Genomic DNA, 9,334 nt, shown 5'->3' on the forward strand with positions numbered 1-9,334 from the left:
CAACAACAAAAAACAAGCTGCTATGAATAGCATCTAATTTAATATAAATGAAGGTTGATCTGACTCTGAAGAAGTTAATTGAGGCAGAAAACAGAAAGATGACTAGTAAGTAACCAGGCGAAGATGTTGGAGCATCTTTCAATTTCTCCTTTTACTTTTCTAACTTTCCAAATCTCTGCAAAACATGAATGTTACTTTACCAATCAGAAACTATGCATGTGTGATTTTGATTCTCTTTCTGGCAGAGTCCTTTCTATCAAACCAGACCTCCTAGAAAAGCAACACTAAATGCTGAACTTAAAAAGAATAATAAGGGCAAGAAATACTTTAGCAACAAAGAAACCTCAGAAAAGGAAAATCGACTGTAGTAAGAGAAATTCTCTGCCACTTTTCCTTTTAAGGAATTTTCTAATATATGAGTGCTGTGGGCCAAAGTCTTAACAAAAACAGCCTGTAGGAGCTTTGGCTACTCCATAGTGATGAAAGTGGAGGTGAAGCTTGGGCGGGGGGGGGGGGGCAAGCTAGGAAGATGTTGAAAATAGCCAACACTCAAGGAATGGGTAATGCTGTTGGGAGATTTTAATGCACTTCTCAACCGTCTCACTGATAGAAGATTGGAAGGACACTCTTAATAAATTTGGCCTAATTAATAGATAAAAGACTGCAAATTTTCACACACACTTTTCAGGGGCATGAGAAACATTTACTGTATGCTGGTAAATGATCATACATTGAGCCATAAGGCAAGTCTCAATGATTTAGAGGATGGAGATATAGAAATATAATCCCAAACAGCAGTTGAATTTAGTTCCGCACAAGTATTCTAAATAGTTGGAAGCCCAGGGCGCACGTGTGCAGTGGTGTGGGGAGAAGTAGGGACCAGACCAAAGGACTGGAGGCTGCCGGCGAGCCATAAACCCAGCGGACAGCAGGTGTATGCACCATGCGGGGAAACCAGGAGCCAGGGTCTTCAAGAAGTCGAGCCCTGACTGCAAACTCAAGGTGTACTTGGGCAAGCAGGACTTTGTAGAACACCTGGACAAAGTGACCCTGTGGATGGCATGGTGCTTGTGGACCCTGAGTACTTAAAGGACCGCAAGGTGTTTGCTACCTCACCTGCACTTCCTCACTTCCACTATGCCGTGAGGACCTGGATATAATATCCCAGAATCTGCCCTGGTTCATCATACTGCAGCAAGGCCCAGAGGACACAGGGAAGGCCTGTGCAGCAGACTCTGAGATTTGAGCCTTCTCTGCCAAATTGTTAGAAGAGAAAAAACACCAAAGGAGGTCCATACATCTGGTGATCTGAAAGGTGCAACTTGCCCCAGAGAAACTAGGCCCCAGTCTTCAGTAGAAACCACCCACCACTTCATATCTGACCAGCCCTGCACCTTGAGACTTCCATGGACAAGGCCCTGAACGATCATGGGGAGCCCCTCCGTGTATAAAAACTATACACCCCAAACCCCACCACCACATCATCCCAGATAGCTGCTCCTGAAATAGACGCCCCTGTGGACACCAACTACGCCACTGATGAGGATGTTGTGTTTGAGGACTTTGGCCAGCTGTGGCTGAAGGGGATGAAAGACAAGGAATGCAAGGATCAGTTTTGCTAGAAGAGGGCTGCAAGGAAAGGATGTGTGGCGCTGGGAGAGGGAGGGTCCCAGCTTCTCTGCCATCCCTCCATTCAACCACTTACTCAGCCAACCTTCCCTCCTTCACTCCCTCATCAGTTGCCCCCAAACTTGCACTGAACCCATCTCCTGTTGAATGTGAACATTGCTTTTTTGACTTCAGCTGTGCCTCCCCAACCCCCTAGTGGGTGGTGGCAAGCTGTGTTCAAACCTGTATTTTTTGGAAGGGGATGCTGAAAAGAGGAGTGACTGTAGGGAAGATAGGGAGAAAGAGCTCCCACATTGGACCTCACACCAAAAGCCAGCCCACCCCACACATACTTCCTTTCTTTTCCTTCAAGAGGAGACATTCTGGGGGGACAAGGTCACTTCTTTATTTCTGAGCATAAAGAAGAACATAAATATTTCCTGGGAAAAATAATAATAAAATATTTGGAAACTAAGTAATATACTTCTAGATTATCGATGGATCAAAGGTATAATAGAAGTAGGCATTAGAAAATATTTTAATTTAAATAAGAAATGCAACATATTAAGTCTTATAGAATAAAGTGAAATCAGTGTTCAAAGGGAAATTTAAAAACTTTAAAATATATGCGTTAAGGGGAAGAGACTGAAGACAAGTGATATAAGTTTATTAAACATTTTAAAAAAATTAAACCTAAACTAAATGAAAAGAAAATTATAAAGAGAGGAAATCAATAAAATAGAAAACAAACATGCTAAAGAGAAAATCAACAGATTAAAAATTAGAGCTTTGAAAAAATAATAAAATTGAGAAACCTTAAGACCAGAGAATAATTATTAGTTATAAAAATTTTAATATCAGGAACAATTTAAAAAGATATCACTGAAGAGACTACAGAAACTAAAAATAAATTAGAAGCATATTTTGAGCAATTTCAAGGCAAAGAAAGAAAAAAGGGAAAATGGACAAATTACTAGAAAAAAACTTAGCACAAATGACAAAATTAAAGAAATAGATAAACTATAAAGTCCTGTTTCTATTAAATTGATTGTATATTTTATTAAATTATTTACTCCTCAAAAACTCAGACCTGTATTGGGCTTACTAGTAAATATTTTAAAATAACATCAGTCTTGGAAAACAAACTTTTCCACAATGTAGAAAAATAGCAAACAACTCATTTAATATAGCCAAGCCAAGCTTAACACTAAAACTTGACAAATATATTTCAAGAAAGAAAAATTAAGGCTTGTCTTTCTCATGAACATACAGACGAAAATGCTAAATATATACTAGTACATCAAATGCGGGGATTCCCAAAATGCACTTATTCTCAAAATGCAGTGATGATTTGAAATTCAAAAACCAATTGATGTCCTCTCCAGATGCAACACTGTCAGACAAACCCAAAGTGATGAGTATTCTAAAAGTAGCTGACCTTTATTCTTCAAAATTGTCAATGCCACTAATGACCACGGAAATTCAGAAATCTGTTCTTGTATCAAGAGAGACAATGATGACTAAATGTAACATGTGATCCTGGCCTGGATTCTGTACTGCAGAGGGAAAAAAAAGCAATTAAGAATAATATTGAAACAATAATACTGAAATAGGAATAATATAAACTGTATACTAAATGAAACAATTGCTTCTAAATTTGGTAACTGTATTGGATCAACAGTAGACTGGATACAAACTCACAGAAGCAGAGAGTAGAATGGTAGGGACTGAGGGAAGCGGGTAATGCGCAGCTATAAGTCAAAGGGTACAAGGGTCCAGTTATACAAGATGAATAAATCCTAGAGGTCTATCCTACAGATTCTATAGCATAATGCCATAGTGAGCAATACTGTATTGTATACCTAAAATTTCGCTAAGAGGGTAGAACTTCTGTTAAGCGTTACTATCACACACACAAAATAATGAGCGCGGGAGGAAACTTCTGGAGGTGATGGGTGTGTTTATGGCATAGAGTGTGGTGATAGCTTCACAGGTGTATACTTCCAAACTCATCAAGTTGTAAACATTAAATACATACAATGTTTTATATGTCAACCATGCTTCAATAAATTGGTTTTAAAAAAGAGTAGACTGTAGGAACTATGAATTCCTATAATGGGATTTATCTTTGTTCTCTTTCATACTTCTAAGCCTGAGACAACGCTGTTTTTATTCAAATAGAGTGCCTCACCTCTAGAAAAGATAGAGCTAATGTAATCACTTGAAAGGTCGACTGGCATATCCCATGGTGTCAATAAAAGGTTTTTGAGGTCTCTTTTCCTGGAGGGTAGGGCTATGTCCACACCGTCTTGAGGATTTTGCGTGGTAAGCTAACACTGGAGATTGTTCATTCATCCAGCCTATTTTGTAACTGTTGTCCCCAACTGATTTCCTCTAGTATCACTGGAAAGAAGAGCAGAAAAAGCACTTTTATTCAAGCACAGTTTCATTCAACTGTCTAGTCCTCGTAAAATAATGAAATCACCACAGTTTTGTAACTAATTCTCTGCTACCCCCTTTGTTTTCCTGCCTCCTCTGGCATATATCTCCCCAGTGCCCAGTGGGGTAACAATACCTCTTAATCCCTAAATGTCAGTTTTAGGAGAAACCATAAAACCGCAGCATTCATCTATCATAAATAGTACCCCAGGCAAGTTCAGCTCGGAGCTGAATACAAATGTTTCCTTCACAGCCTCATGAATTGTATTCTTTATATCTGTTATCAAAATGGATTGCAAAGCTTAATTTACAGAAGAAATTCAAAAAGATTTATGCATGTTATTTTTTTTTAGGGGGGGAGGGAGGATGGGGGAGAATCTGGTTAAATGAATATGGTTAAAACATTATGTTTATTCCCATCTAGGCAGCTACATGAATTTCCACTGGACATAGTAATTGGCCATATAAACTTATTTCATCCATCTCCGTTATAATAGGAAAGAAATAAAATGTTGTAAATCCAAAAGGGAAAAAAGAACAGAGATGTCAGTAGACATAATATTTCAGTAACTTTTGGAAACAGAAAGCAGATGGAAAAATAGTGTCTGACTTAGAGCAAGCTATATGCTAAAGGCACTTATGCTAAAAGGCACGTGGAGTGAATACTGAACAGTCACTTTTTAACCCGCAAAGGACTTGGAGGCATCAGGTTACCTCATTCAAGACAATCAACCACCTCCCCATCTTCTCCAGCAGGAGACACTAGGTCTGGAAAATCAAATCCTACACACAGAGTGAAGATCAGAAATGATAAAATTGTGGATGTACATAAAGAAGCAATTATTTTTTTCCTTTTAATTTCTTTGAAATACATATGATAGTTTAAATCAGCCTCACAATCTTTTTTTCAGTATCACTCCCTAAGAAATTTTTCGACCTTTTTTTCCTAATTACTCATCCCCTGCAATGAAATGCTAGTATTCATGATACGTTGTATACCTACTTATATGTCATATGAGTATCTGTACTTTATACATGAAAAGAAAAAAATTAGTTTACTCTTTTTGCTCGACACAGGTTTCAGAATGACTACACTTTTAAAAGTTAGAATATTAAAAAGTTAGTTTCATGTAACAATTTCATAACTGTGTGATTTTTCTGTGGTAAATTTTAATGTAACTTTAGTTCCATAAATTATAATGTATGAAATTAATATGCAAATTATCAACATATACAGCACACAGTAGTAAGAGGTTTTGAAACTTATTTTTTAAAAGTGATTTACAGTTGGCTCTTGAACAATGCAAGGGTCAAGGATGTTAACCCCTTGCACAGTAAAAAAATCCAGGGAGAATTTTTGACTCCCCTAAAATTAACTACTAGTAGCCTATTACTGACCAGAAACCTTACCAGTAACATAAATATTCGATTAACAGATATTTTGTATATGTATTTTATACTGTATTCTTACAATAAAGTAAATTAGAGGAGAGGAAATATAATTAAGAAAATCATAAGGAAGAGAGAACACATTTATAGTACTGCACTGTACTTATCAAAAAAATTTGCATATACCTGGACTCATGTAGTTCAAAGCTATATTACTTAAGAGTTAGCTGTAATTTAAAAATTAGCTTGCTTAAAAATTATTTTTAAGGAACTCAACTTTTAGCTTTTGTTTGGTATGAGAAAATGATTTTTAAATCACTGCTAGATATTCACTTGGATATTGTCAACATTTTTTTCTTTTCAGCACTTAATACAATAGACTGAATAACTTATAGAATTGAATGAAAAGCATAAACTATTTTTATTTCATTCTCAAGGCCTAAGTCACACATAAAAACTGAGGATCCCACACAAACAACATCTGATGATTATGGCTCCTCTTGCAATATGCCTCAAGACAGAGCAAACAATCAAAGAAAAGAAGTCACCTGCTCACCATGGACTTTAGCACTGATCTTGTATACATTCTGCAACTCTTCCATAAACTCAATGTCAGTGCTGCTTGCATGATTCCTAAAACAAAACAAAACAACAATGAGAGAAGTTAAATTCTAAGGAATAAGGTTCTACTGGGTACAGTTAAACTTTACAGGGCTACAGACTATTGTAATATCTAAGAATTTTTCACCACCCCCACCAACAATCAATTTTTATCCTCTTGAGGGCAATGTTATCCTTCCTATGAATGCATAGTTTACAGCATAAATTATAACGGTGTATAATGGAGTGTACATAAAAACTATAACAGAGACCTGGGACTGGGATAAATGGAGTTTTGTGGGTACTAGTACTAAGAAATACAAAGATAAGAAACAAAAAAGACAAGAAAAGAAAAGAAAAACAAACCAGCTCTAATTGAAAGTGACTGGTCCTAGAAAGAAGACAAGGAAGTAAGACAGGCCAAAGTAGTGGCATTGTTTTGCTGCCTTAAAACTGAATTCTGTTTTTTTTTTTTTAACAATATAAATAGGTTACTTTAAAAAAATAAAGAAAATACTTTAAACTGCCAAGAGTGCTTATTAGGTCCTTACTCTTTTTTTAGATCTGGTTTATAGAAAGGCTTTTTTCTGATTACACTCAAAACATTAGCAGGCTATTAAAGTAAAATAAGCTTAACAGAATGGTTTGGGTGGCCATGGAGTGCTGAAAGCTAATAAAAAACGAAGTGAAACAAGTTCCACTAGACAGCAGAAGACCTCTAATTCCCCCTTTACCATTGATTTGTTGCATTAACTTGGCTAATCACTAATGTATCCGGAGACTTAGATTCTCCTTTATTAATGATACTTTACCTGCATAAAAATGAAGGCCGTACAAATGGCCAACAGACACATGAAAAGATGCTAAAAAAAAAAAAAAAAAAGTTGCTCAACATCACTCAGCATCAGGGAAATGCAAATCCAAACCACAGCAAGCTATTACTTCACACCTGTCAGAATGGCTATTATCAAAAAGACAAGAGATGACAACTGTTGGCAAAGATGTGGAGAAAGGGAAGCCTCATGCACTGTTGGTGGGAACACAAACTGGTACAGTCATTCTAGAAAACGGTATGGAGGTTCCTCAAAAAATTAAAAATAGAACTACACTATGATCCAGTAATTCTCTTACTGGTTATATATCCAAAGGAAACGAACACAGAATCTTAAAGAGATGTTTCCACTCTCACATTCTTTGCAACATTATTCATTAGCGAACATGTGGAAACAACCTGTGTCCATCAACAGATAAACGAATAAAGTGGTGTGTGTGTGTATATGTGTGTGTGTGTGACAAGATATTATTCAGCCATGAGAAAGAAGGAAATCCTGTCATGTGATGAAATGGATGAAACTTGATGGCATTATGCTAAGTGAAATAAACCAGATAAAGACAAATACTACATGGTATCACTTATATGTGGAGTAAAAAGACAAAGTCAAACTCTAAGAAGCAGAGAGTAGAAAAATGGTTGCTAGGTGCTATGGAAAGGGAACAGGTGTACCTTATGGGATTCAAGGGAAGGAAGTGTAGCTGAGCCTCGCGAGAGACAACATTTATACTCTCTGGGTACATTCCTTCAAGTCCCCACTTCATTCTTCTGTCCCTCTGCAGAGAGGGGTTCTCTGCTTCTCCTTGCATATGGCTGAAGTAAGGTTCACATTATGTCTCACTGAAGTTCCCCTCCGTGACCTGGGCACATAAAGTCCAGTTGACTCCTCCTGCCCTATCCTGGTCCATCAGTCTTGCCCAAGAGGCAGAATCATGAGACCTGCAGCAGGTTCTATAGGATTCGATTTTCTGAGCCCAGACTGGGCAGATTTCCTCTAAGAAAGCATAAGGGCAAGAGAATGACCTGTATTTTTAGAAGGATATAATATTTTATTCATATTAAAGAAATGCTGCTAAAAAAAAACTATTATTTGCTCATTTAGTTTGTTTTCACTCTTTTCTGCCCAATAATTATAAATTCCGGGAAGACAGGATTTTTTTCCCTGTCTAGTGCCTAAAACAGTGCCTTACAGTAAATTTTTGCTAAACAAGTGAACAAAAGGCTTTAAATAATGATAATGGCAATTATAATAAATGTAAGCTAAAGAAACAAAAATAGGTGGTTACATGCACACAAGAGGTTATAATTTCTTTGATAAGTTTCTTATAATTGTAGTATGCTCATATTCATTTTTCCATTCAACTATTATTATCTTTTATCTAAAGTTCTTGAAAAATTGACCAAATTCATTCATCTTTTTCTCTTTAAGTTTCTACATAATATCTGGTGTGTAACAGGTGCTAGGTGAGTATTTATATATTGATCATAATTTTGATCAATTTATGTATTGACCATAATATTGATTGGGCGAATAGATATCACTGAGCCTATGGCATTTTGAAAAGCGTTTTGCAAGCCATAAAATGCTCCCCAAATAATAAACTGTTATTTCCATTATGGTGGAGCTTTTGAGTGAGTGGTTACATCTCCCCAAATTCATAAGTTGAAACCTAATGCCCAGTGTGATGGTATTTGGAGGTGGGGATTTGGGTGGTGATTAAGTTGTAAGAGCCTAGCCCAATGAATAGGATTAGTGCCTTAAAAGATAAAAGAGATCTTGGAGAGCTCTCTTGCTCCTTCTGCCATCTATGAACCAGGAAGTGGCCCCTCACGAGATTTCACATCTGCCAGCACCCTGACCTTGGACTTCCCAGCCTCCCGAACTGTGCAGAATAAATCTCTGCTGCTGCTAAGCCACTCAGTCCATGGCATTTTTGTTTCAGCAGCCAGAACAGATTAAGACAGAAAACTTGGTAATAATGTTCAAGATGCATGGGACAAGGAGCAAACTAGGAAGACGATTCAAGAATTTGTGCAAGACTCCTTTGACCTCAGTCACCTTTTTTCTTGCCTTTTCTCCAAAACTCCTGAATTAAAAACCGAGTCCAGATTTTTCTATAACCCTAGGAGGGGCAAAATCTTGCAGAGGTTTGACTTGTTACAATCTCAAGCTATATTTCTATTCCTGTCTATATTAAGTGAGTTTTAGATTAAGAGTCTAAATAGTAGTTCATTTTCTTTGCTTCCAAAGAATCGCCAAAGGGTTTACTCAACTTAATAACATCATTATGCATTGCTCAGCAAGTCAGTAAGCATGTAAGTAAAAACAATTTTTGAAGCCCTCTGCTGTAGGAGAAAGACTGCTGTCTCTTATGCCAGATTAATGAAAACCTGCATAGTGGAATTCTAGCTAAGGGCATATATGTATAGACATAATGTAAAATTCAGCCGTTTTCTTGCAAATTC

General features: G+C 36.9%; 1 long non-coding RNA gene across 1 annotated transcript; it reads right to left on the minus strand.

Annotated features, from left to right (window-relative positions):
- Positions 1-2,784: 2,784 nt before the first annotated feature.
- Positions 2,785-6,901, minus strand: LOC116586939. Its single transcript, XR_004284213.1, has 4 exons — positions 6,849-6,901; positions 5,993-6,069; positions 3,800-4,011; positions 2,785-3,164 (listed from the first exon to the last, which is right to left on the minus strand). It is a non-coding gene; the product is annotated as an uncharacterized LOC116586939 (long non-coding RNA).
- Positions 6,902-9,334: the final 2,433 nt, after the last annotated feature.

Source organism: Mustela erminea, chromosome 3 (genome assembly GCF_009829155.1).
Source record: "Mustela erminea isolate mMusErm1 chromosome 3, mMusErm1.Pri, whole genome shotgun sequence".
NCBI classification, from domain to species: domain Eukaryota; kingdom Metazoa; phylum Chordata; class Mammalia; order Carnivora; family Mustelidae; genus Mustela; species Mustela erminea.